This window comes from Plectropomus leopardus, chromosome 3, assembly GCF_026936395.1.
Source record: "Plectropomus leopardus strain MGB_pleo_1.0 chromosome 3, ASM2693639v1, whole genome shotgun sequence".
Taxonomy (NCBI): domain Eukaryota; kingdom Metazoa; phylum Chordata; class Actinopteri; order Perciformes; family Serranidae; genus Plectropomus; species Plectropomus leopardus.
The window spans coordinates 9,874,977-9,902,768 of record NC_142178.1 but is presented as its reverse complement, the minus strand read 5'-3'; the positions used below and the strand labels follow the sequence as shown (position 1 = coordinate 9,902,768).

Here is a 27,792-nt window from a genome sequence, read left to right as displayed (position 1 = left end):
CAGCTGTTTGGGAATATCCTGCTCATAATATCGAGGCTGCAGCATGGCAGTAGCAACAGCAGGCTCCGGTCTCTGTCCTCTGGCTGTCTCTTTCCAGAATGGATATTGGGTGACTGGCTGGGAACTGGGTGCGCACCGGGGATCTCTCGGTGGGAAACGCAGAAGCGGTTTTTTTTTCTTTTTTGAAGGGCGGGAGGGGGGGGGGGGGACTGGCACAAGGCGCGACACTGTTGCGTCTGCATGTTTTTTCCCCTTGGACAGAGGGGAAAAAGATAGGCCGACTTCTTCCAAAAGACAATTCGTCCCCCCCCCCCCCCCCCCAAAAGGATAATCTTACTCAATGTGGGATGCGTGCAAGTGATCAGATATTACTGGGGCGGCGGTGGTGCCGGAGCTGGCGGTGGATGAACGGTGAAGTTCAACTTGCAGACGCGATCTCCTCCAAGCAGCCAGACAAGCAGCCAGACAGTCGGCGCTTTTTACGCGAAGTCTCCACACGGCTGCGGGATGCTGACACCTGCGCGGTACGCAGGTAACAACAACCGGGCAGCATCACTCACTTCAGCAGACAGACAGCAGATCAATGGGTATGTATCGGCGTGGTCACAGGTTAAAAACCCTTCACAATTCTTCATTATCTCCACTGGAAGTATGTCTTGTGGCGTAAACACATTTCCAGGAGGTATACTTGTCTAGTTTGCTCCACACTGAGTCCCAGCGATGGGACTGATGATGATGATGATGATGGTGTGTGTCAGAAGCTGGGTCTTTGCGGGCAAGGTGAGTCCTCAATTCGTTCAACTGGCCTACAAAGTCCCAGTTTCTGGCTCATGTGACCACCAAGTTATTGCAAAGCCACTTGTGCTACATATTCATCTTTTAGAGAAAGAAGCAGGGAACAGATGGGAAGTCTCGCAGGGAATATAAATATAAAGGCTTTTTTTTTTTTTTTTAAAAAGAAGCACAGTGATATGACAGGAGATAAAGTCTCACTGTAAAGCTCAATATGGTCAGCAGCCCAATCACCAGTTAATACTGATGACAACTATACATAATATGGTTTGTGATATTTGGCGGTAATATTATGCCAATAAGATCATCATAATGCCACTATAAATACCAGAAAAGTCATTATAGATTACACGTAATGTTCTGCAAATATGACACTTTAAAATTAGAATGTATATGAGCTACTATTCAGGAAATCGACAAACTAACAAAAAAAAAACAAGGAATAAAAGTGCCGAAAGGTACTGCATTTGCAAAGCAGCTGGAGGTACTTGTCCAAAAGAAATGCAAAGACATATAAAATTAATTATTAAATATCTCAGAGGGTCAAACAGTGAATGTCGTTTCTTCATAAGCGGATGAAACCTTCGATTCGTCAAACTTGAACTTTTCAGCCTCGTGAAAGAGAAGCATGCTTCTCAGGAGAGTCATAGAAAACCAGAGCGGAGGGTGTTTCTGTCTGATGCTTACAATGATGAACAACTTTCACATGCCATTTCTCTGCAAAAAAAACAGCCCTACATTTCTCAGCTGGCCTCATTCTGCTGTACAGTTTATGATGAATAGTTTTCAAAACATATTCTTTTACAGTTTTCCTTTTGCCTAATCAAAAATAGATCGGAATTAGATTAGAGAAAACAAGAAAAGCTAAATTTACAGGAAAAATCTATATTTAAAAAAAATATATCTTGAAAGAGCATATTTGATAACAACCTTAAATTACAGGCAAATGACTTTCACCCTGCTTAAATTTATATGAGCAATTAAATGCAAAATTAAATGACTGCCGTAGAAGCTTTTAAAGCTCAAACTGATTGAAATGAAATGAATAAAAACAGACAAAAATCACAACGCTCTATTATGTCGAACAAGTGTGTCAAGTGGGGAAGAAGTTGTTTTGGAGGCTTGTTTCTATATCCGTCCTGACCCTAGCATGCCGTACATACCTCACTAATGAATTTAGCATCCTGACACTAGATGCTTTATGTAATTAATAGAGCGGAGGGCCAGGGTGGCATCTCCATGCTGCAAGTGACACATAGGTAAGACATTCGCTGAAGCATGGGATTTTTATTTTAAAAAACCTCAGAGAGACCTCCGTGGTTATTAAGACACACCAAAAACAGGCCTGTAAATGACTCCCTTGGCGTCACAGTAGGTGGGAAGTGGTGGCATTAAACTTTCCGTCTGTTTTATTTATTAAAAAATTAACGCTTTATCATTTTTGCACATCGTTGTGTATAACAGATCGGTGGCAGGTTTTTACAAGCCTGCTATTTCTTGTAAGAAGCTGCGAGAAAAGTTGTCGAAACGACTTCAGTTCTAATTAAATTCTTTGTGATTGTAGGTGATATCCTGCTGCTAATTAAGGGAATGTTCTTTATTTATCACAAGACAGGGGTGGCTGGGGTGCAAGACCTCTCTAAAGCTGTATTTTTCCTTGCGCTTCCCTGAGTGATTGGGGGAAAATGTATGACCCTGCCTGCCCCATAAATAGGCCCTGTACATTTTAAAAAAATTTTTTTATATTCACACTAAATATAGGAACAGGAGCCAATGCAACAAACAAAGACCATGAGAATAAGGCTTATTGCCCCCTCAAAAAAGCAGAATTTCAGGTTTTACAGTTTCTGGCTATGATAAATTGTACAATTTTGGCAATTTTTTTAAACAAAAAACCCACCCCGGCAGGTTTTGGGGTTCAGATGTTATTTAATGTAAATACAAAATACAACCATTTAAAGTTGTGTGTCCTTCCCGAATCCAAAATAATAATTATGCCTCTTCCCAGTGCTTAAAAAATTATTTGACACCGCTCTCCTGTTTTGTACCACCCTCTCCCCTCTCATAAATAATGAACAGTCCCTAAATGTAGATTTTATTTATCAAATATAAAGAATAGAGGAAAATGCTTCAGGGCACCTCAGATCGGACGAGATGAGCTCGACAGTCATTGCTGATTCCCTCCAACATAGCCCACTAAAGCCCAATGACACATCGCAGAAAGCAGATAAAAAAAAAAACACTCCAGCCAAAAGCTCTCCATATATGCTGCAGGAGAGTACGAGCCAGTGCGAGCATGAGAGCTGAGGGCCTAGTAAGGGAGGCTTGGTGGAATGAGCCTGGTTTGAATAAGCAGCATGGCTACGGGGAGCTCTGGGATAGTCACCAAGTGTGCTGATTAAAGTTGTGATATTAAACAGTGCTGGCTGCTACCGCCTGCCAAGCCTCACTCAGTGGCATTTCACATTGTTTAAAAGGCCCAATCGGACTCATCTCGCCACTTGCTGCACAGTGTTGCTTACATCTTTTTATTTTCCACCTCGGCTGTCTCGTATTCTCTCCCCACACCATTTGTTAGCTGTACTTTAAATAGACTTTTCCCTGCGTTTTCCTACAGGTTGTTTTCTGCTCTGGGTCACTGGGTTCATGTGGTTGTGAAACTGGCCGTAACTGTGTTATTGTGTGCATCATATAGAAAACGTCTGCTAAAGGTAAAAAGCTTTCGGATTGTGTTTACCTATTCTGTGAACTCCTAATGAACACATGGAGTGCTCCCTTCTCGGAAATTCTGCTCTGAACTCATTCAACCCCCTTTAAAAACGTCACTGCAAATCCCAATAAAACTCTGCCATTATAAATATACAATTCATAAATACTGGGAAGCGTGCTCACTTTTTGTGAAATATCTAACCCCCACCCCTCCCCCTTAAAAGGTCAGACGTTGCGGTCACTCCAGGTTGTTGCTTCAGCCACGATTGAACAGATACCAAAGCACCGAATCGCACTCGAGGAGCCAGCGAATGTTGTAGTTTGATCTCAAAAGTCTGGAATGAGACATCGAAAGATTAGGGAGGGAGGGAGGGAGCGAGAAAAGGCAGCAAGAAAAGTGAGGGACTTTTAGGGGCAGCTGTGTTTTATTAACCCAGTCATAATGCCCCTAAAAATCCTTATTGCTCTTGCAATGGTCAACAAATCTCCTGTGTAGAGGATCTGTGAGCAGCGTGCAGGGATTCAAATCAACAACCTGTTGCGCGCCACAGGGACAGAGCACGAGTCGATATATACTGTATGTATTGGCTGCGTGGAGAGTGTCGAAGTTGCAGCGCTTATTGAATTGCAGAACACGTGAATGGAAGGATGCAGTCTCACGGGAGCTGCTGGAACTGAACAGTAACCTTCGTCATAAGTTGCACAACACTGATGCAGATTAAAGTTGGAAATGTGACAACGCTATCTGGGAGCTGCACAGGCTGAATGAACAATATCCAATGTTTCCCTTTGTATGAATTACGCCGTCATTGTGTAGCTGTGGCGGTTTAACATGCAGACGGGGGAGTCAGCGCTCCTTGTCCTTCGGTATTTTGACTTTGCAATCAAGTGCCAAGGGACGGACTGAGAGACAGAGAGGAAGGTAGACTGACAAATATGACGGGTTGGCAAGCAGTGACGGCAGACTAACACAAACTCAGAGTGTATTGAGATACACAGTGCAGACTGGTAGAAGTACAGGCAGGCAGATGGACGCTTAAAGACAGGTAAACAATGAGACATCTTGACAAGACAGCAACAGCAACAGCAGCAGCAGCAGCAGCAGCAGCAGCAGCAGAGAGATATAGAAAATGGCAACCAGAAAAAGACAGGCAGCAAACACACAAATAGAGAGAGGGAGAGAGGCAAGCAGGCCGTGGAGGACTGGGATCCAGGCCTGGGTGTGGTGAGGTGGGCTGTCGTGGCTGGAGAGCGGGTGGTGTGGAGTACAGCTCTCGATGTTGGTGAGTGAGTCATCGGAGGGAGGCTATTCTGTTGAGTTTCCCAGTGGGACGGCCGCTGCCGAAGGAAGGAAGAATCCTCTTCATATCGAGGGAAAGAGAGAGAGAGAGGGAGAGGAGGGGAGAGGGAAAGTGTGGACGATGACTCAGGGCCATGAACCACATGGTGATGGAGGGAGGGAGGAATTACTCATCAGAGCATGTGGAATCTCATACGGCTATCACAGGACTGACAGTGTGCTTCCCCCATGGCTGCTACTGAGCCGCCGCCACCCAGCCGCCACCGCTCCCTCAGGCACCGGCCCGACACCAATCGCTTCCACCGAGCGAGAACAGAGTTATGGTGGGGATCAGGGTGAGCCGGGGGTCAAATTCACACGGGAACTTTTTTTTCTTTTTTTTCTTTTTTTTTTTTTTAACTTTTAATTATTTCATCAAACTCCATCCAGTTTGGACACCTTAGGGCGTCATGAGGCACAAACTGACAATAGTTTTTTAACTCTTTTATCAAAGCTGAAGCCACTCCAGTGGGTCTGAGTCACACCACTTTTTTTTTTTTTTTTCCCCTAAAATGTCTCGGTCACTTCCACAGCGATCCGTGCAACTGTCGAATGCACATTGAAAATACTGCATCATTATCTGACAAGCGAGTGTCATTCAGGGTGTGAGAGTCAAACCGTAGGCCAAGTGGAGCAAAAACTTTCTAGAAACACCTGAGTATGGGAGGCCGGCCTGGCTCAGCTCCTGGTTTTCAATCAAAGACAGATAAGTATTATCAAGAGTAAATATTTAGGTATTTTGAAACGGGAGTTTCACTTCAGTCCCAGTCTGCTTATATTTGGGTTTTAAATTACAGTAAGTCGGTACAGGCCTCGCTGCTCTTCCTCCGAATTAGGCAATACTGTCAAAATATGTAATCAAAAGGAACTTTTCAGAAGAACTGAAAACGGCTTTATGAATATGTATCCACAGTGCACGGAGAACAGAGGTTGACATTTTAAGTCCAGTCACTTCTTTTCTTCTCTGCAGCTCGGCTCACAAAACAGCTCTTTCATGGCTGCGTAAATCCATCTTTACAGTGATAAATGTGCCACCACGGCGAGCTCGCGGATGACAAAGTTGTATTAAGTGATGACAAGACGGAGAGTATAAAAGGGTGAAAGGGCCACAGCCACCGTCGCTTCTCTTTATCTGCTTGAGACTCAGCAGCTGAACCTGCAGATGTCCTTGAATGTGAGTGGTGGCGAATTAAGTGTTAACGCATAGCTCCGTGGTGGAGGGGGAGAAGTCAGAAGAAAGATGGCGTGACTGTGATCACATGCACGCAGGTCGTATTTTTAAGTGTGTATGTGTCCGATACACCTGTCGCTGAGATTTTTGGTAGGCAACAACTGCTTTTTAAAACTTATTATATCTGTCATATGCAGCAAAAAAAGATGGCGATGAGTACAGCATGGTGGCATGACTCAACAGGTGAAACGGGCACACCCATGAGACTCATTTAGGCCCCCCCTTTACCAGTGGCGGCACAGTCCCAGATCTCTTTCTAACAGAGGTTGCCATTAGGGTGTGGGCTGACAGTGCTCCAACACCAGAAGAACCACTCAAATCCAGAGCAAACACTGCAGACAAAAGCGAGAGGGCAAGAAAAACTGGAGCAGACCTTCCCTGTGTCGATCCCTGCAGCACCCCTCTTTAAAAAATGAGAATGAACCCTCCCGACCTGCTTTTAGCCAATCGGCTTGTGTGACCGGGCTCTGGTATGACTAGAGCAAATAGAGACGAGGGTAATCAGCCGTCACAGATATGTGATGGTAATTTTCCCATCTTAGTAATACCTTTAGCCAAATGAACGTGATGCTGTCACTGCTGTCCGCTGCCTTTGTGGATCTCCTGTGGCTGGTTCCAACCAGCTCTTTGTAACACAAGCAGTTGTAATGTTAAGTCTACTGACATTTATGTATCACTAAATTACAGTAAGTTGCACCACACAAACTACTCTCTATACAGGGAGTAGTTGCTGATAAATATTCCCGCCCAATAACCTAACTGTTGAGTAGCTAATTGAATTAACAAACGCGAGCCTGCTAAAATAGACTAGTTAGACTGAATCTGGTCCTGACTCATGATAAAATGCTATTTTAAAACATTATGTAAACTGGGAATATTTTAAATTTAATTTCTTAAAAATAACTCAATGTACATCAAATAACAAAAATGTTAAGCCACTAATGTTCAACCTGTTTTTATTTCCTGTTCATGAAATAACAAAGCTTTGTTACATCCCTCAGCTTCTCAAAGCGACCCACAGGGCACCCCTTTAGCGTCTCTCTGTGAAGCACAGCTGAAACACATTGTAACAGATGATTAATGTTGAAAAACGGTTGCAGTTAAGTTAAAGCAACAAAATGATTTGGTTAGATTTATAAAAAAGATCATGTTTTGGGTTAAAATAGTATTTTGTCACGTAACGTCAGTGTGCAATGAGATGCAAAACATTTCATTAAAACAATTTTAGTTTTTGCTTTCACAAGGGATATGAACTGTGATCTTCTGGGTGAAAGTCCGGCTTTCCCTCCCTCCCGTCCTACACTGACTTTCTTGCTTTCTATACTACATCAGCTGCTCTCAGCATCAAGTATTGCCACAGATGGATTAGTGCTGCACATAACAGGGTAGGCTGTCAGTTTGCAAATGGTGTCTATATTCGACTTAATTCACAACTCGCTTTTCATTCACGACCGACTGTTCCCAGTTCAATACATAGTGAGCTGAAGTGAATGTTTGGCCGTGTTTTAGTCAAGTGAGTGTGACAACGCAATTTCAAGCACTGAACGATTCAGTGAGCAGATCTTTTGAACTAATCCTTTCATTAACTGATTCTAGCGATTTAGTACACGAAAAAATATAGAGCAGCAGCTTCAGTGCTCTACCTGTCTACGTGGAGTGCGTTCAGGCACAGTATTGAGTGTAGGTCAACTGCGTTTGGCATCGCTCAGAACCCAACACCCAATGACTCGTGTTGTGCGTAAAACACAAGAAAATAGTCTTGAAGAATAAAAATATGAGTAAATAAAATGCACAGCATTCCGCAGCCTGAGTATGCCACTGAAATGATTCAAATAGAAACAAATCTGTTACTTCCGATGGACGATTGAAAAAATGTGCCAAAGTTGTTAAAAAAAACCCACACCATATATATCAGCTAGGTTAGCATGATTGGATATTTCCGGCTGATTTTAATCTGCATGAATACTACTATGCATACATCTCTCCATGTTTGCATTCATAAATACAACAAAGTCAACCTAAATTTACAAAAGATTGGCAGTAAAGTTTAAAATATCTTTTGGACTCCTTAAAGTGTTATTTCTTTATTTTATAAGATATGTCTTAATTTTTAATGGTGCAACCTAGTTTTGTGGCTAGCTTGAAATCAGTGGTTGCTAAGAACTTCGGAGGGGCGAACTTAACTCGATGTGAGAGATCCATTTAAGGATTTCAACATCGATAAATAAATAAACTCCAGAGGAAACAAAATCCAGCTGATCCTTTCAAAAAGGTATGGCAGCAGTATGCTGCTATTGTAAACAGATACAATAATCAGGCTGTGCTGTAAACTGTAGTAAGTTCTGGCAGCAGGAGGACTGAAAGGTCAAAATAAACACATAACTCCCAGGCTTTAGCTATAGGGTGAAGAGGCATGTCTCTGTCTGTCACACATATATCGAAATGAGCTCTTTTGACTGCGGGGTCAGCTCTGTGTACAGACAAATGTATACTCAGTCACACACTCACACAAACGCACACAGCCAGACACATTAACCCTCTACCTCTCGACCTCTCCTTCACTCACGTTTGCTTTTCATATGGAATGTCAAACTGCTTGCAGGTATTGAACTTTTTCTGCATCGGCCTGCATTCACTTCAGCCGGCAGCCAGGCCCCATCTTGTCACTGTTTGTCTTTGTGATTACGTTGCATATATGTACGTAAGCAGAGTGTTGCTGTTTGTATTGTGTGAAACTATTTGCTATAGTATGAGGAGAAATAGTTGCGAGGTGCTCTGCTGCCTGAGCTCAGCCTAAATATTTTGAAAAGTCATTCCTCCTCTCTTCTCCTCTTTCTTCCCCCCTTGCAAACACCGGACAGGGGCACGTCGGTCTCCAGTTGTTTTCTGGCTATTTGGGGGTCAACGATGCATGTTGGCAGACCTCGCCGGCACTTTCTCTTTGCATTGCAAAATTTGTTGGGAGGCTGAACTCGGCTCGGCATTCACGGGCCCCGGTATTGAGTAACAATGAGCTCCGCAGGGCGATTGGCAGATGTCTGTTTGATGCTGCAGATACAGTCATGCTATTGTGCGGAGTCAGCAAGTGAGATGTGTGTTTTCACGTGTGTGTGTGTGTGTGTGTTTGTGTGTATAAAGGGTGAGGAAATGCAGGTGTTTGCTTTGGCAGGGCAATCATTTGCCAAAGAAGTGGCTCCGCTGCCAAAACTCGCCAAACAAAACCTGCGGCAGCAAGTGTGTTATCTGTTCAACCGCCTCGGAAGTTAGAATGGAAAAGGTGGCCATTTTCCTCCCACCCCGCCCTCCTCCTACGCTGTTGTAAGCTCAGAGGTGAGCTAGCTGTGGGAGGCCAATTTTTACTGTACTGTTTCTTTAAAAGACAAAGAGACAGCAGTGGAGGTAAGCATTTGTAGTTAACAAGGGGATGAAATAAACATTTTTTAGCTAATCAGGGCCATGACAGAGCCTCATGGCTGCTCTGATCTTTTTCTTCTACTCGCCGTGGCTCACTTGAAGTCCCATTGTCTGGCCCGAGCCAACATCCTCCCGTCCAGAGGGCCTCTGTGCCAAGCTTGGCTCTCAGGATATTACAAAAAGGGAAAACCCATCTTCCCAAAAAACCTTCTTCCATTACAGAAAAGAGGTTTTCCGCTTCTATCGAAAGCTGTCAATGGAAGTTATTCAAGCCGCTTTGGAAAACATCAATTGCTGCTCTTTTTTCTGTCTCATGTTGGCAAAATTATCAGTCACGGGACAGCGTGATCCTGCCATAGTTGGTTAACAGAAGAAAGGCAGATTGTGTGTGAGTGTGCATGTTTTTATACCCTTGATACTCTATAGTGTTGTATGCAAGTATTGTTGATCTGCAGAGCACATGTGCAGCTGTGTCTGTGGAATATCAGCAGCTGCATTGCTTTTCTAACTGTAACCTTTGCAACTCATGTGGACATGAATAAATTGCCTCTGTGTGTGTATGTGTGTGAGGACTATGTCTGGTTAAGTGTTGAATGAAGAGCTGTTTTATGTTTGCATCAGAATGATGGGAGCCACAATGTGACAGGCAGGCCCGCGGCGACCTTAAGCGCTGTAATGTGCCTTCTTGGAACTTCCCCTCTCATTCCTTGGGCATAAGAACAGTGGCGCAGTGCCCGTCTGACTCCAAAACCAACAGTTTTGGAAATATCTTTTACATCTGCATCCCAAATATTCAGATATACTTTAATGACTCTCTGATTTGGGTTGACAGCGTTTTATTTTTCTTCCTTTTCTTTTTGTGTTTTCTTGTTATACTTGGCTGTTTTCGTCTTGACTCATCTCCTCGGTATACAAGGAGGGTTATTTTAGGCAGAGTGGATGTGTGAATGTAAACAGTATGTATGACATACACAGTGTGGCTACATGCAGGAACAGTGTGTACAGACATTTTTTTTCCCCAGATTCCCCGTCATGTCATGTCCCCAACTTTGATGTCGACTACTTTGTTAAAAAGGTTTCTCTGTAGTACACTTTTTCATTCTTAAAGGGACAGTTCACCCACAAATCAAAAGTACATAATTTTCTTTTTTAGCTGTAGTTTTACTTATTAATCTAGATTGTTTTGATGTGAGTTGCAGTGTTGGAAATATCAGTGTGCCTTCTCTCTGATATAATAGAACTGGATAGCACTAAGCATGTGGTGCTCAACAGCAATGTCTCTTTAAAGATATCATGTCCCAGTTACTGAGGATAATCCACAGACCTTGTTGACACCAACCAAATCACTACACAGAAGGAAGAGTGCATCTACTGCTAGGTCACCAGGCAGCTAGCTAAACAAGCTAGCTAAAGTTACAACTCAGCAGAGGAAGACGCCATTATCGTTTACATCTTGCGCTGTCACTAACACAAGCCTCTCATTCATGAGTAGATGCACTCTTCCTTCTGTGCAGGTATATGTTTGGCAGGTGCAGAAGGAGGCATGCATCTACTCATGTACAAGAGGCTCGTGCTCGTGACAGCATTAGATGTAAACATTAATGGCATCTTCCTTGACCGGGCTATCAGTAGATAATTGCTTCCTTCCCTCTGGTGTTGATGAGGATATACTTTTTCGAAAAGAAAATAGTTCCTACATGAAATACAAAAAGGTCTGTGGATTATTTTCAGTAACCAGGTCATGATTTCTGGAAAGAGTCATTGCTGTTGAGTTTAAATGCATTTTTTTGGGCGCTTTGAGCAACACAAGCTGAGTGCCATCTACTTCCATTATACTGGAGAGAAAGCAGACATCTCTATGGCCGATATCTCCAACATTCTGTGACTCACAACAAAAGAATCTAGCTCGATAAACAGCACCACAGGTAAGAGGAAAAAATATGTATTTTTGATTTTGGGGTGAACTATACCTTTAATATTATATTTATTCTTGCCAACTATTAGATAAAAAGATCGATACCACTTTCATTATATTCAGTAAATATTAGGCTAACGTAAGCAACCTGTTAGCTTAGCTTAGCATAAAGAATGGAAACAAGGGGAAAAAGCTAGCCAAGTGTTGCCCAAATGTAACAAAATCCACCTACGTGCACCTCTAAAGCTCAATAATTAACACTATTCAACTTTGTTCGAAGCACACTGACGCATTTAAGTGTAACTACAACACAGTAAGTTGTACTCATGCCGGTCTGTTCAAATTCTGACCACCTGCATCACAGTCTGAGCTCTCATTCTCTCACTTTGCTCACGTCTGGTGACATTTCAAACTCCCTGTGAGCTTAATTGTAAAACAGCCTCTGGCTTTTTTAAGTAAGGGACAAAGATGTCTCAAGGCATCATCAAATGAAGAAACAGAATCTAACATTAATGCAACAAGCACAGAGTCCTTATCCTGCCAGAGGAGCCCTAGCAACAAGCTACAACTACAATTAATTCATAAATCAACATATCATAAAGAAACATACATATAGAATAAACATTCCCAAGGCTGTATGGGAGGACGGGGTTCAGAGGGTGATGGAGTTTGGAGGATAAACTCAGCTCAACTTTGTGAGTCCCTCCCATCCCGCTATCCTCCCCTTTGCACCCATCCATATTAACCTGCTCTAATACAGTATGCAGAGCTACAAAGTCTGCATGTACAAGCTATTAAAGAGCCTGAGTGACTTTGTTTCATTATGTAAAATGTCAAAAGTGTAAATAAGCACCTTTCATACAATAAAGCATACCCCCAGGAATAATAACAGAAATTTAACCTCACATTATTTTTAGGAGTTTGCAGTTTTATCTTAAGGGCACTTGCAGATTTGAACAGCGACTACATTTCTTTTTACATAAAATAATCCTATTCAGAACCACCACTACAGGCTCAGTTTGAATAAAATCAAACCTCCAACTTAAACTTAATTTAAAAATCGTTAATGCTTGGAGGATTTGCAGTCCCCTGACGTCGGCTTCTCAAGCAGTGCTTACTTCCAGGCTGTGCATCAACCTCAACAAGCTGAAATTTAAGTAAGCCATTTGTAACCTTATACCTGAAACTAACCACTTGATGAATGCAGCTCGCTGGGAGTTGCACTCGGCCTGCAGCGAGCATTATATCTGATTTAATTTTGGTTCTGGATGCACTTCATTTTATATATATTTGCCATCGCAGAACATGTCATAGAAACTGTCAAGCTGCGTGAGAAACAGTTTAGACACACAAATCTATTTTTTGAGATGCTGTGAGACATCCAAGATGCTGTGTCAGCTGTCTGCAACTATGACACACAATGTGGAATAAAACCATTTATGGTCACGCCTGAAGCTCATTTTTAAATGTTGGTTTGGGCCAGTATCGGGCTGACATTGTATTAGTGTTTCTGCAGCTTAAGGCACGTTAAATTTAAGACTTTTTAAGATTTTTTTTTTAATTGACACTCAGTATTAAATAAAAAAAAGATGAACCAACATCAATTACTTAAGGGTTAGAGACAGCGTTGCCTAAATATTTAACACAAAACATGACTTTTTTGAGATACCTGGCCTTTTTTTTGCAAGTTTTCTTAGTATTTCTCAGTCTGAATTTGGGATTCCAATTTATGTTTTCCCATCGTGCAGAGTTTGAAAAATGCTTTACAGAAAATACACTGAGCCTTGTATGAATTGACTTGTACCAGTTTCAGCCATACTTTAAAATCTTGGTTAAATTGCTAATTTTCGTAGAATTTGCGCTTCCCCATGTCATCCAGCGTAGAGAAAGCTGGCTAGCAGAGTGTTATTGGTTTCGCTATTCTGACCTGTGTTACTTTACTGCAAGAGGCATTTGTTTGAGTGTTACAGCAAAAAGATGTTACCAATTATTTTGAGATTTTACAATTAAACGTCAGAAAAAAAAGATCTTTAAAATCCTACTTCCCACGCCTGAGCAATTTTAAGACATCTGAAAGATTGATTGAGACATTTTAGTACCAATTAGGGCCTTATTTCTAAGATTAATTAAATGCCTTTTAGGACTTAGTCTTGTAGTCTGATTCCAGCAATCATGTATGAGGCACCAGCTGTAACATCTGAAGACCATTTATATTTTTAATTGAACTTAGTACATATGTATTACTACTGAGTACTTTCCTACTCTCTTTTTTGTTTTAATTTTTTGTTGCCATTTTTATCTCAATTTATTGCAGAATAACTCAAAAAAGGTCATAAAATGAATCACTGGTCCTCTGGTTAGTAGCTACAGATTTAGTAAAATCACAAAACAGTCTTGGCCAGGTATTTTCGGGTCCAAGTAAAACAAGTGCTGAGGAGAATAAGCAATTCGATGATTTATTTCAAAAACCTGAATTTTCCAAAGTGTTGTTTTCACTTCCCTGCTGAGGTGTTGCCGTCAGCCTGCCAGTGTTAAACTCGTGGCTGTCAGTAATTAGCATATAGCAAGATACGCGATGTAGCTTTGGGCACAATTTTTGTTCGCAAAATCGGAGCATTTACATGAAAAGCGGCGGCCACATTTCCGGTGTTCATGCTGTTTCTCAAAGCCGGAGCAATGATCTCAGATCACAGTTGTCAGAATAAATAATGATGGATTGTTGGATGTGGATCTATGGCTCAACAGAGCATAATAATACTCAATTCAATAACCCAACAGAAACAGGTCTGTGACTCCAGCAGTGTCCTGGGACTGCAGTGATATAGTACATTTCGACAGGTTGTGCACCATGCCCCAAAACAATTCTTAACCAAAACAGCAACTTATTAAAGTTTTGGAACTTTTATAGCAGTTTCCCCCTTGCAGTCCTAGCTCATGTTGCAGACAATTAGGTAGGCAAACATCACATTTGTATGTTGGCTGCAAACCGTGACGCCAACAGTATTTTATCCTGACTATGTCACATTACGAGGACTTATTTGGGTGGACTTTGGCAAGGCACTGCTGCAGATACTAACATCTTTAGTGTCATTTTGGGAGTCGTTTCATCGTCAACCTGATCCACTCTCAGTTGTCAAAGCAAGTAGGGGCTGTGTGAGAAACTCTGGCAGGCCTCAACCAAATTTTACTTAAGCTGGTAACCACCACTGTCTTTTTTTTGCTTTGTGGGATCTGCCTGGCTCGGGCTCAGAGGGATGTGTTGTGTTGCGGGCATGGAGATAATTAAGCGGTCACAGTCTACTTTTCCTGGAAGTTGACTGTATTAGTGAGCTCCTTCTCTATTCTCACCTCTTAATTTTTTTTTCTTGCTGGCAACTGTCACACAGCAAGCTTTGGAGTGGGTGTAAATAAGAAGACATGCATGCTTAATGAGCAAGAGTAAAAACGGATTAATTCTTGTTTTAGCAGTGTAGCTCTGCTTTACTGATCCCAATGTCAAGGCGGAGGGATAGCTTAATTAAGTTGTCATTTAACTCCAAGAGATGAACAGTGACATTTCTTGTGTCAGTCAGATCATATCTGTTTAATTTCACACTCTCTGGAAAAAAAGTCCAAAACATCTGTGAGCAGAAATTTAGATTTCACCTTCTGAACTCACTTGTCAAACAGATTAACATCTAACCATGACTCGCCACAAGGATATAATGAGTCTGTATTAAACACTGACATGCTGCTTGTCAGTAATATGTGCAGTGCCGGGAAGTAAAAAGGGAGAAAAAAAAAGTAAGGAATGGTCTTCTACTTTCAGATTTACAGCCGTGGGGTCACCAGTGGAAGTGGAGCTGGAGCAGAGTGGTGCAGAGCTCTCCTCCCTCCTGGCCTCCTTTGCCTCCCCTGCTCCCACCCAATTTTTTCAGATTTTTTTAACTCTCTGTTACAGTATATGGGTCATACTGCGATTGTGTGTACATGTGGGTAAATAAATTCTCTTTTCCAGTGAGCGTATGGAAAGAAGTACTTAAACCTGCACCTTTAGGTAAAAGTAGCAACTCAGTGGAACAATGCAGCATTTGAAGTAAAAGGTCACGCTAGGAACGTACTGTACTAACACATGTAAGTGCTGCATCAAAACTTGTCAAAAAGAGCACTCAAGCTGAGAGTAGATGCCTTGACGCATTAGAAGTTTTTTCTGTTAAGCTGGTCTAACTTTTCAGCATTAGTGTAGCTGCATTTAATTTATCATCAGCTTTTTGTTAAAACCCTCTTTTTTCTGTAACTTTAAGCCTCAGTGCCATTGAATATTTAATACAGTTGATAAACATAATTATATGTGAACTTGAGAACATGTTATTTGTGCCCCTTTTCTTGCTCTTATCACATGTTACCTTTGTGCATGTACGTTTGCATGTCAATGCAAGAATTGCATAAGCTTTGTGTTATGATTTACAGTATAGAATCTATACAGTACACTTTGTTAGAGGAATTCGCCAACACGCTGTGGTTCTTTCCTGAAGTATGTTTCGCAATATAGGGGAAAAAAAGGGGTGATTACAGCGGAGTGATTTACTAGACAATAACTTAAGGTTTAAAACTGACAACTATTGCAACCGAGTTATAGTTTGAGGTGTTATTTACAATAATGTTATTTTATTTATTAAAAATAAACCACAAAAACAAGCAACATTTCTGTCTTTCAGAGAAGCTGTAGCAAAACTTGTGTGTGTTCATACTTGTACTTTTAACATAGTGAGTACCGATTTTTGAAATTTTAGCAACAAAGTAAGGACATTTTTTGGAAAGAGGGGACATTTTGGCTGGTCTTCACTTCCTCAGGGGCCTGTTTGAGGTTTAAGTTCAAGTTCAAGTTAAAACTGGATTTAAGTAAGAACAATAATTATAATAATATATTAATATCAATAATAATAATAATAATTATATAACCTTATACGTAAGGGTTAAGGTTAGGCATTTAGTTGTGAGGGTAAAGGGCCAGGGCAGGGGAAAACAACCTGTAGCTCCAGAACCACATGCTGTAGTTCATCTCTGTCCAGTGTTTCCCTGTGGCTTTAACAAAAAATACATGGAAATGAAATGATTTTTATTTTTTCATTCATCATTGTTGTAGGCCTAAAGTAATTCTTACATTTTTCCAATTGTAAAAACATGTAACATATACACAGAATAGAAAAAAATTTAAAAACTTTTAAAACTTTTTGTTTAAAAATTTAACATTACGTCAACTAAAATGTGCGTTATGCCTCTATTGCCTGGCACCCTTTCCTAAATTTGGCTGAAGCTCAATAGCGGTGGCACGACTTTAGTTTCCCTAGCTTGGCTAGCTATCGATTCTAAATCCAAAAAAGCAAAAGTTAGAGAAATATATAGAATTCAATAGAGCATGGACATATTTGTTTTCTCTCACCATCAAAGCTGCAATGTTTAAGTACCAATTAATCATAAACAGCCTACTGCAGAGGAGCTACTTTGCAGTAAAACAAATCAATGAATGCATATTTGAAACTGTTACTAATGTTGATAGGCTAATTTTGACTTAATAGACTACCTTCATTTTAAGGCTCAAATATGTATTGCGGCTCCAGACAGATTTTTTTTTTTAATTAGGAAAAAAAAAGATAGAAAAGGCTGCTGGCCCCTGGGCTAGGAAATGCATTATGTTAGTGAGGGTCCTCACAAAGATAGAAGTACAAGAATGCGTGTATTTGCTTGTTCCCACTAGTTCACCTGCATGAGAAGTGAGAGGAGTTAACACGAGCTCGGTCCAAGCAGGATGTTTTTGATGAAGCAGTGAGCTTAATTTAGGTCCAAGCATTCTCAGCATCTGTCACCTAACTCCCAACGATCTAAATACACTGCGTGTGTGTGTGTATGTGTGTGTGTGTGTGTGTGTGTGTATGTGTGTGCATGTGTGTCTGTGCGCTCATGTTTACTCAGGCAGGCAGGTTATATGTTCAAGATACATACACCAACACTTTGCTCTGCGAAAAAGTGGAGAGCACTTCCCAGATGTAAAGACATGTCCTTTTGAGTTGGTGAATATTAATAATTGCAGCTTAACAACAGATTATTGTGGCTCTTTGATGGGATTTTATTGTGATTTATCAATACTGGCTATTTAAAAATATAATACCATTAACCCTGCCAAACACCTAAATTCTTGATTTCTTCCTCTAAAATAATTGGCTTAGTTTGAGCTCCTGCTTGGCCGTAAAATAACCAAACAGGCGTCTGCACTGCCAGCAAACCAGCAAAAGCAAAAGACGAATGCCAACAACCTCTGCCAAAGACTTGAGCTTGCACCCAGTGTTCTTTTACATAAAAAAAAAAAAATCTGCCTACTTCTTTGAATCACTGAATTTTTCTGCCCATATGAAAAATGTTTTTATTCATGACACTTGAATAAGAGCAAAGCAGCTACAAACTGTATAATATAATTACATGAACCCACATTTTCTCCCTCTGAGCCTGAGGTGTAATCCGTGTTTGATGAGCACATGCATACGCTGAAAGGAGCAATGTGGGTTTTTTTGAAAACCCTGCAAGAGAACCTCGCGATGCTCTGACCTGGAGCTTGTCGTCGTTTTAATGTTGCATTAAGTGAACGTGCTCTGACTCGTAGAGCGGGTGCATGGAGTGCCGACAGGAGGAGACGTGTGGTCGTCATGCATCCGTAACGAATGGAAAGAAAAGGAAGACCACACAGCGGCATGGCCAGATCAGGTTGTCAGAGACCATATTTAAAATCTGGGTCAGAGTCCAAGCCATAACCTCTCTCACTCACCATTGCTCTACACTAGACTTCCCCTGCACCCTGTTTCTCCTTCATCTCATCCCACTACCATCACTTTGTCTTTGCAGCTTTATCTCTTCACCCACTTTACATATCCACACGTCTTTGTTTCAGCTACTCCTTTTTGACTTTCTTTCTCTCCTTCTTATGCCGTGCCTGGCATGTGCTGCCTGAGCCATCCACAGAGACAGCAGCTTTGTGTTGGGTTTCACAGGCAGCATCCTCAGGTTAAGTTCATATTAGCTGGATTGTAAATAAACGAGGAGATTGCATTCAAAAATGTAGTAATGATCTTAAAATACAAATTTTCTTGAGAATACAGCGGTGGATTTTTTTTTCTTCTTCTTTTTTTTTTTTTTTTTAACTATTGCTGTTTTCCCATGAGGAATTAGGAAAATTTGAGAGGGGTGTAAAGAATAGCCATTTGACTCAAATGCAGTTCCAGTGGCAGCCAGATGAGCTTTTACAATAAGCCTATTCAGTTCTACTTCATAACATTATAAAAAAAAACCCCCAAAAACAGGTGCAGCTGTTGCTACAGTCTTTACAAATCCAGGTACTCTGTTCTATGGTACACAAGTCAGATGGAAAAAAATGGAAAGTAATGAGCAATGATGTATTTTTAGAAAATAATCAAACATTTTGGGAATTAGTCACGAATGGCTTGAAAAGTGATGTTAGTTTCAGATCAGACGTGCTACATGCTGCTAAGTTACTGGTCCCACTGGTTGTTGGTTAGTGAATAGTTCTGTGTAAAATGTGAAGGATACAATGTGTGCATGGGGACTGCCCATTGTTCCGACAGCCCGTTATTCTCCCCGAGAGTCCGAAAAACATCCCATTGGATCGAACACTGACAGCCTTTTATCCCAAAAACAAACGCCCGAAGGCGCATTGCTCCTAAAATGCACACTCTCCAAAACAAAGCACATGGCTAATTATCATGCAGAGGGATTTTATAGGAGCTTCCTAAGATGGCAGGGCTTGATCTTTCTCTGATTGGCTAATACTCTTTGTCTCCGTGTGTTCGATTGGTTAGGTTCAGGGTTAGCCAATCAGAGTCAGAGTAGGGCAGGCGACGCCTTTGCCATACTTGGAAAAACAATATCACAGAGCTAGGCTGTCGGACCTTGTGGCAAGATTTTAAGTCAACAATCCTTCTCTTGTTGGCATTATGCAATGTTTTATGCAAAATCAAAATTAATGTGGTAGTAAAGGCTAAAATCCCAAAGAAGAACATGCTAATTTGATTTCTTCATGGACGCACATGGGTAATCGTTGTTGTCATTTATTCTTGTAGAATCAGAAGTCTAATGTTTGGAGCGGTTGGTAAGTTACTAGATGTCAGTTCCCACAGTCATATTTATAGAAAGATGCTCCCAATCGACCACGGGAAAGAGAAGTGTGAAACATTAGGAGGCAGGGCCGACTGATTGCAGGCCATGAATCTTTCCAACTGCAGGAAGAGTGTGTATTTTCGGAGCAATGGGTGTTTGTTTTCGGGATACCTGGCTGGCAGACAAACGTAGCTTTGGTTAAATAGGACAGTTTTTAGACTTTAAGGATTTTATCATAATGGGCCGTTGGAATAATGGCGTGGCACCATATGTTGTTGCTGGAATGCATATTTTATGGCACTAGGCTAGCTCTTAACCCTGACATTATGGTAAGAAATGCTATATGTGTCAAGCTCATGCATTAAACATAGGAGATTAAAAACTCATTTTTTCATTCAACTTCTAGTATAACAGAACAAAAGTTTTCAAGTAAAAGTGCCAGAGTATTCCTTTAAGCCATGAAGTTGTAAATTCACCACCAGAGACCTTTAGATAGTCTGCATACGCTTTTGGGAAATCCGATGTATTGCTGCTCGGAAACTGTTTAAGAGCCAGTGAAGGAGTTTGATTGAAGATTTAAGAGGTGCCACACTGATGCTTATTCTCCGAGGCGGACCTGGCAGGCCTGCAGCGACTGTAACAGAGCTCTTGCTACCATTCATCACGGGAAAATGGCAGCCGCTGTGCAAATCAACTGGCATAAATGACCGTGCTTCTTTTCAGCTCGGTGGATCCGAACCTATTGTGGAGCTAACATGGCTGCCAACAATAAGACATGATGACATTGTCCTGTTTTTCACGCTGGAGGCCTCCCAGTAAGGAGTTCTGTTGAATACCTCTTCAGTGTGACATGGAGTCGGGCCCGCAACCACCAGCGGAGCCGAGCTGAGCTGCAGAGCTGCTTAAGAGCCCTGCTGAGACCTGCCAGACCCACAGCTTCCCCTGCCAGGGGCCTCGGCTCGCAGTCAGAGTGAGTTACAACCCATAGCTCCTGACACACACATGCTAATCCTGAAACACACATACGGGTAGCTTAAACATGTGCAGTATGTACGCAGGCATACGTGGAGCACATAGTGGAGCGCATGTGTACAAAACACACACACACACACACACACACACACACAGGCAGGGAAAAATACTCTATGTAAGCATGCGGGTTAATGCAAATGTATGCACACACATGCACGTATAACCACATATTTATACATAATTATATCCCAATGACAGTGTGTGTAGCTGCAGTAAATGCACGAGGAAGGCCAATGCATGCAGAGTAACTTACATATATGCAAACAAAGGAAATGTGCGCAATGTTTGCACACATGCAGTAAAGTGAGCACGTCCTCTTACAGGAGCTCTATCTGTGAGGGTTAGTTGAAGGTCGAGGTCCGGCTGCTGCTGGATCAGCTGGATTGATTTGTCTGTGTAAACATGTCGGGTGAAAATGAGCATGTTTGTGATTAAAGGCTTAGCAGAAGGTGTGTGTGCATGTGAGTGAGACTGAACATCTATATGTGTAGAAGGGAGTACTGCACAGATGCATCAGCTGCTTAGGTTTGTCAGTATATGCTTTGAATTCTTTTTTTTTCCCCTTATCATGGCCCAAATTGAATCACCAACATCTCATGATGATGAGTTTGGAGAGGGAATCAGTCCTACAAGCCCCTGGTTTAATGCCCAAGTTTAAGATAAGAAAATTACTTCCACTTGTAAGCCAATGAATTCTCTGTTCTTAATGATGAGAACTCTTTAATGATTCATTGTGCATTTCCATGTTTATATTGCACTACAGTTACATGTTTACATGGTCTCAAATGAGTTGAAAAAATTCCACGGCGTCATGCCCCTACAAATGAATTTAGCTTTAAAAATGAATTAGTGACGGGGCATCAAGGGTGGTTTTTCTGAGCTCACATAAACTATGAGGTAAAAGCTTTCCTGGCTACATTCATATAGCCAGTGTGTGCGCGCCTGACAACCATTTAATATTGAGGAGAATGACTGTATTGTATGTAGTATTGTACATACTACGTTACTGCAGGGCACAATAAAAATGGTCATCATTCATATGAGGAAATGACCATATGGATGAATGACATTCAACCATGTGCCAACAAATCTCCCGAAAAGCACAACTGTTATATCTATGAACATCGCCAACTATGTGACTGAGCTTTTTTTCTCCTGTGACAACAAGGGGAACTTTCGAAACTAATTCAACCAATTATTCATCCCATTATCCTCATGTGGAAACTGTAGTTTAACTGATGTAAGGTTTAATTATGTAACTGTTTAAGGCTGGGGAAAGACTGTAGTCATCGTAAATTAAAAATACTCTTAGAGCATGTTTAGGCTACATTTTACAGGCTGAAGTTTGTTTAAAGGTGTTAGGGAGTAAAACTGCATATGTGAAAAAGTTGTGCAAAGCTTTCTTTGTAGCACCGGAGGAACCGTGCAAAATCGTGTGAACTGACTTGAGTGATGTCACTTGAGTCAACATAGGCTGGTTTTAGCTGTGTTGAGCAGCAAGTTTGCGAGCGTTCATTCCACAAGCTCAAATGTTAAGAAAGGAAGTATTCTTACACCTGTTTTACTTATTCAACAGAAAAATACAACTGTAGACCTCCTAAATTCAACTTTCTCCCTTTCACCAAACTATGGCTAGCTTAATTGCATTGTTAATTCATCTTAAAACACACTTAATTTAAACACCTTCCAACTCAACAGAAACAAAGTAAAACTCACCAAAACTGTCTAAGTTAGTCTCTACATTGTCCCAGCAATCACCAGTTCTGGTTTGGTCAAAATAAACCCTTAATTCACAGAGTTAGACTTGAAAAAATATGCTTTTCCCAATCTGTCTCTGCCGTTGCTGGCTGGCTTTTTACTTGTCCTATAACGTTATCCCTAACAATCACAGAACCGAAAAACCCTTCTATACCATAATACCGTGATACTGCCCAAGCCTATTAGAAAGAAGTGAGCTTACCAAACCTCGGTAACCTGCTCATCATCTCTGTTTGAGGCTAGCAGCTAGTAGCTCCAGGTGCTACTGTCAAGTTGCATTGTGGGTAATGTCACTGCCAGGTTTTACATCATGTTTAGAAGTCCAAGCACAAATACAACTTCCCAAGGATCCACAAGGGTCAATAAGGATGAACAGCCCAAAATCTATGACCAAATGGACTATACTGTGTGGGCTGACTGTACACACTGAAGGTCCCATCATACATAATGTGTTACAAACACTTAAAGGTCATCAAATACCGACACTTTGTCATGCCCCTCGGCCTTTCATAGTGATGCACAGGGCACCATTTAGCGCCTCGTTGTGACGCACTGCTGAAAGACATTGTTAATGTTGTTAACTTGACATAAATACATCACATCAGTGCCGTCACAACAAGACCATAGATAAATTACATAAGCTTTCACTTTTAGTTTCACAAGTAACGCAAACTGCATTCTCCTGTGTGAAAGTCTGCTTCTGTTTGACCCATCCACCTACCACTCTAAACAGACTTTATGCTCTTTATACTACTTTAGTTGCTCTTAGCATCAAGTATTAGCATGGATGGGTTAATATTGGAGTTAACTGAAAGCCCGATCTAATTCATAAAGATGCTTAAGGTTGCCTTTGGTGTGGATATCACACGCAGAGGGCGTGACAAAGTGTCAGTATATGATGACCTGGGGATTAGAATGGGCTGGAAAATGAACTATTTTCTTCTGGTAGATGTTACAGGCAGCAAATATAAAAACAGCTGCTTTAGGCTTTCTTTCTTCCTAATGTCTCTGACACTATTCACAAAAAACTGCTAACTTAACTGCTACTTAATGTTATTCACTATATTTTATAGCTGTTATTATTTCTTTTCATATTTTTATAATGCCAGTGTATTTATATCTTTTGTCTCACAAGGCATGTGAGATTTATATTGTATGTAATTTATCATTGTGACCATGGCATACCTCTTTACTATCTTGTTGGCTATAATGTTTTAAGTTGATTGCAGCTGTGCGTAGCACTATTGCCCAAGCAAAATGTCCCCTTGGGGACAATAAAGTACATCTTATCTGACATGTGTGGAGTTCATCGGGGCATTTAGACAACAAAACCGGTAGAAGAAACTTGAAAATGTTTGACTGACACATCATGTCAAACTTCATGCCTTCAATTGTAGTTGGAGTTTATAATGGAGCTGTATTTGGACATAACCATATTTAGCACTCGCATGAGGCCTGACAAACAGCTTTTTGGCTGGCTGTGTGAAAGTATCTCACTGCAGTAATATATTGCGTGTGTGTGTGAGTGCAAGGGTAAGCTATAGAGCTTGTGTCTACATTAATCTCAGGAATGTTGATGTGGCCCAGGGTTTAATAGAATGAGGCGTGGGCGTGGAGTAAGAGTCCCCCAGAGCAGAGTTAAGGTCTTAAAGTACTAAAAAAGCTTTGACCCAGACCCTTCGCACCCACTCACAGGGACACAGCACCTCTCTAGCAACGCCGCACATGCTTTTATACTTTGGCTACGCAGCAAAGAAACACACACTTGGACACTCATGACAAACACGGACAGATTAAAGACAAGAAGAAGGATATTAACTGAAACAACAAACATATTTTTCTAAGATGAAGATGAGCACAAAATGTACCCAGCCACAAATGTTGGTGCTCTCCTTAGCTCAAACACACAAACAGGGCCGAACACATCCCTGTTGTCTTGTGTTGCTCGTCCTGCAATGAGGAGCACATGACTTAAATCGGGTGTGGTGCGTGACCTCTTATCGGACAAAAGCGTCCCACAGAGAGAGCTGATGGGGGCGACAGCGCCTCCCCGCCTGTTCCGTCTGTCGGCAGTCATGAGGTCTCCATCCCGTTCGCCACGCCATGTCTCGTGGTTCAAAGACCATAAAATGTTAGCGGCAAGTTGTCAATAATCAGCTGCTTAGCCTGAGAAGAGCGGAATTGACCGGGAGGCAGGAAGTGCAACAGATTTCTTTTTAAAGCCGCGTTTTACAAGAATGAGGCCTTTGAATTGTTTTTTTTTTTTTTGTCGTGCCCTATAAATGTCTTACCTTGAGGGCCTAATGTCTATCAGTGAGATTCTCTCAATGGTTGGTTTGTATTTCACACATTTACCCCAAAGCATTGACGTGCTTTAGCAGTCATGCAGAGCTAAATGCAAATATTCCGAGAAGTTTTACCCTGCTATATCTCATTTCCTGATCTCCCGTCACTGTCTCCCTGATGAGTTTGTATCATGTAAATGTCATCTAAAGATAATATCGGTATGTTAGTGTGGTAAGACGTGTGTCTCGTATCATACAGGGATCGTTGCTTGTCTTCTCAGGATCGCTAGTCATACCTCACCATATGTCAGCCTTAGTGACAGGACTCATTTTCCAGCAGCACTGATGTTTCCACTGAAACTTCTGCAACCGTTCTGGAGCCCAAAAGGCCCAATACCATATATTTTTATGTTGCATGGTAGCTTTCATTGGCAGGTACTTAAAACGATTCAGAAGGTGTTAAAACGGCTATTAAAACAAATTGTTTCACAGCCAGAGTAAAGGTATCTTTTTTCTAAAAAAATCTGCAAAACGGAGGGAGAAAAAAGAAAGGAGTCGAGGGTTATAAAAGTTTACAACCGAACATCCTCTCAGAATGTTCCCTCTTTGATTTGGTTGATTGTTGAAACAGGCTGGAAAAGTGTAACCAAAAGGGTGAAATCAAATTGAGAAGAAATGTCTGAGGATATAAAGTGTGTGTGTGTGTGCGCGCGTGTAAAACCGCTGTCGCATCACAAGGTAGCGTCACTAAGGGACAGTGCCCCCAGGCAACTGGCCACAGGCTACTTAGGGCCACTTTAAATCAGAGTAGTGTTCACCAACACAAGTTCACTGGGTTCATCCACTGTGCAGATATGTAAAAGGAACGATTGTGTGGTGTGGGGCCGATGGCTTGTCGAAAATTAAATGAAAAGGCTTTGAATCGGAGGCCTATATGTGACTGCGGCTAATTGTGGAGTGAATCGAAGGATGGATTGGGGGGAGTAAAAGCAGATGCAAAGATAAACCGCAGTCACTTTGAGTGATGGCTCCCTTCAGGAGTTAATGACACAATGTTAAAGGAATGAGTGCAGTGAAATAAGGTTTGTGAAATGTATAATTCTTGTACTTTGTATTCTTATTACGTGTAATATATTGAATAAAAATTCTGTTCATAATAATATTAACTGTGTTGTCTCTGTAGAAAACTCTTGTGTTTAAAATAAATGTATACCTTAACAAAATGGAAAATGTCTCAGTTGTGTTTAAGATCATATTATTACTTAATATTATAATCTGCATGTTACACATACACATCATGTATAGGCATTTAAAATGAGGCTGGTGCTATTCTATTTTTGTCTGTCTCTAGTAGAACTGCAACGGTTCGCTGATTATTGGTTTAACTGATTGACAGAAAGTAAATAAGTAAGCAGAATTTTGATCATCAAATACACTTTAACATTTTAGTAGTTTTTAAAAACTCAAAAAAGATATTAGCTGGTATTATGCTTATTTATTGTGTGATATTTGATTTTTCTTTTTGTCATTTATTCTAAAAATCTAAGTAGCTTTGGATTTTTGGACTGTGGGTTGGATAAGCAATATGATTTGAAGATGTAACCTTACTCTGGGAAATTATACAGTACTAGTTTTACCATTTTCTAAAAGTTTATCAGAAATACAAAACAAACAAACAAGCTATTAAAATTATAGGCAGATTAATCGATAATGAAAATAATCATTAGTTGCAGCCCTACTCTCTACAACATGTATATTTTTTTTACCTGACTATATTTGTTCGTGTCTCTCCAGCCCATTGGCTCTTTTTGTTTTGAATTGATATTGAAGATGCTAATCTTTAAAAACAAATCACAAATATCAATTCTCAAACTGAAATAAAATTAAATAAATCTTTGTTGCTTGCAATCATCACTTAAATAGGAGCAAATAGAACATTAGAACATACAATAATGTGAATAATATACATTTAGTGCTCTTGTGAGCATTTATGGCAACAAGATGGTGATTAACTACAGTGTCCGTGTTCTGGGTAAAGGAAAGAACATGTCATTTAATAGAATGGGGGCACATTGAAGTGTATGTCTTTGGACAACAATAGAGGTCTATGGCATAGAGGAATAAAGTTTACCAGGCTGAATACATAGACAATTCCAGGTTTTGTTCTTTTCATAGGATATGTTGACAATAGCATATCACTTATATTTAAAATATTTCCCAGAAAAAGGAGCACACCAGCTCATTTCTGTAAATTCTTCTAGCTTGTTTCTTTAGTTGCTGTGCATGCTGACTGCTCTGATACATTTGTGCCCTGCTCCTAATAAATACAGTTAGACAACAAGTGTGATTCATAAGTTTTCTCGTGTGTGGGTCACATGGAGCGTTAAGTTTCCTATTTACAATGAATACTCACAAAATATTTTCATTTCATTTCATTCAGAACATGTGCCATGGTGGAAAACATTGAAAGACAAGAATCGTTTACGTTGTAACACACACACACACACACACACACACACACACACACACACACACACACACACACACACACAGGCTGTAAAGCATATTTGAGGTTCTTGAACAGAGAGACACGTTATCACGCTTCAGCTGAGATGTAAAAAAAGCAATTGGGCCTCTATTCTCAATGCAAAGTGACAGCCAAAGAGACAGTACTCTGAGTGAACCCAGTGGGGAGAATGAACGTGTAAATGATCTAATGATCTAACTAACCTTGTTAAGTTGAGCCTGTCCAATGATGTAACACACACACACATACACGCACACACACACGCACGCACGCACACAGGAATAATGAGTCAGACATTCCCTGCATATAAAATACACTTTTCTCTCACACAAATGTTTGATAAGCTAGGTCACTCAGTTAAAGTTTCTATGGTATGTAACATGCTGCCATATGCCAGCAATACACCTAAACTTAAAAAAAGGAGAAAAAAAAGCGGTTTTCTGTTTTCTCAGAGAAAGAGGAATGACTGAAATACTGTAACTTTAAGATGTTTTAAAATAGACAGTATTCAATTGCAGCGGTTTTCAGTACCTTATCTGGTATGTGTTGATATCACTGTTATTCACGTCTAAAGAATCTGTGTGTTTGTGTGAGTTTTGTCCCCGAGGTGGTTTGGCAAACCACAAAATTCCAAATTATTAACTG

General features: G+C 40.9%; 1 protein-coding gene and 1 long non-coding RNA gene across 4 annotated transcripts in view; one reads left to right on the top strand and one right to left on the bottom strand.

Annotated features, from left to right (window-relative positions):
• Window positions 1-27,792, bottom strand: part of LOC121942088 (uncharacterized) — a 74,610-nt gene that overhangs the window by 7,624 nt on the left and 39,194 nt on the right. The gene's annotated exons all lie outside the window — the stretch shown is intronic.
• Window positions 353-25,850, top strand: LOC148189912 (uncharacterized). The gene is made up of 2 exons (XR_015776204.1): window positions 353-587; window positions 15,209-25,850. It is a non-coding gene; the product is annotated as an uncharacterized LOC148189912 (long non-coding RNA).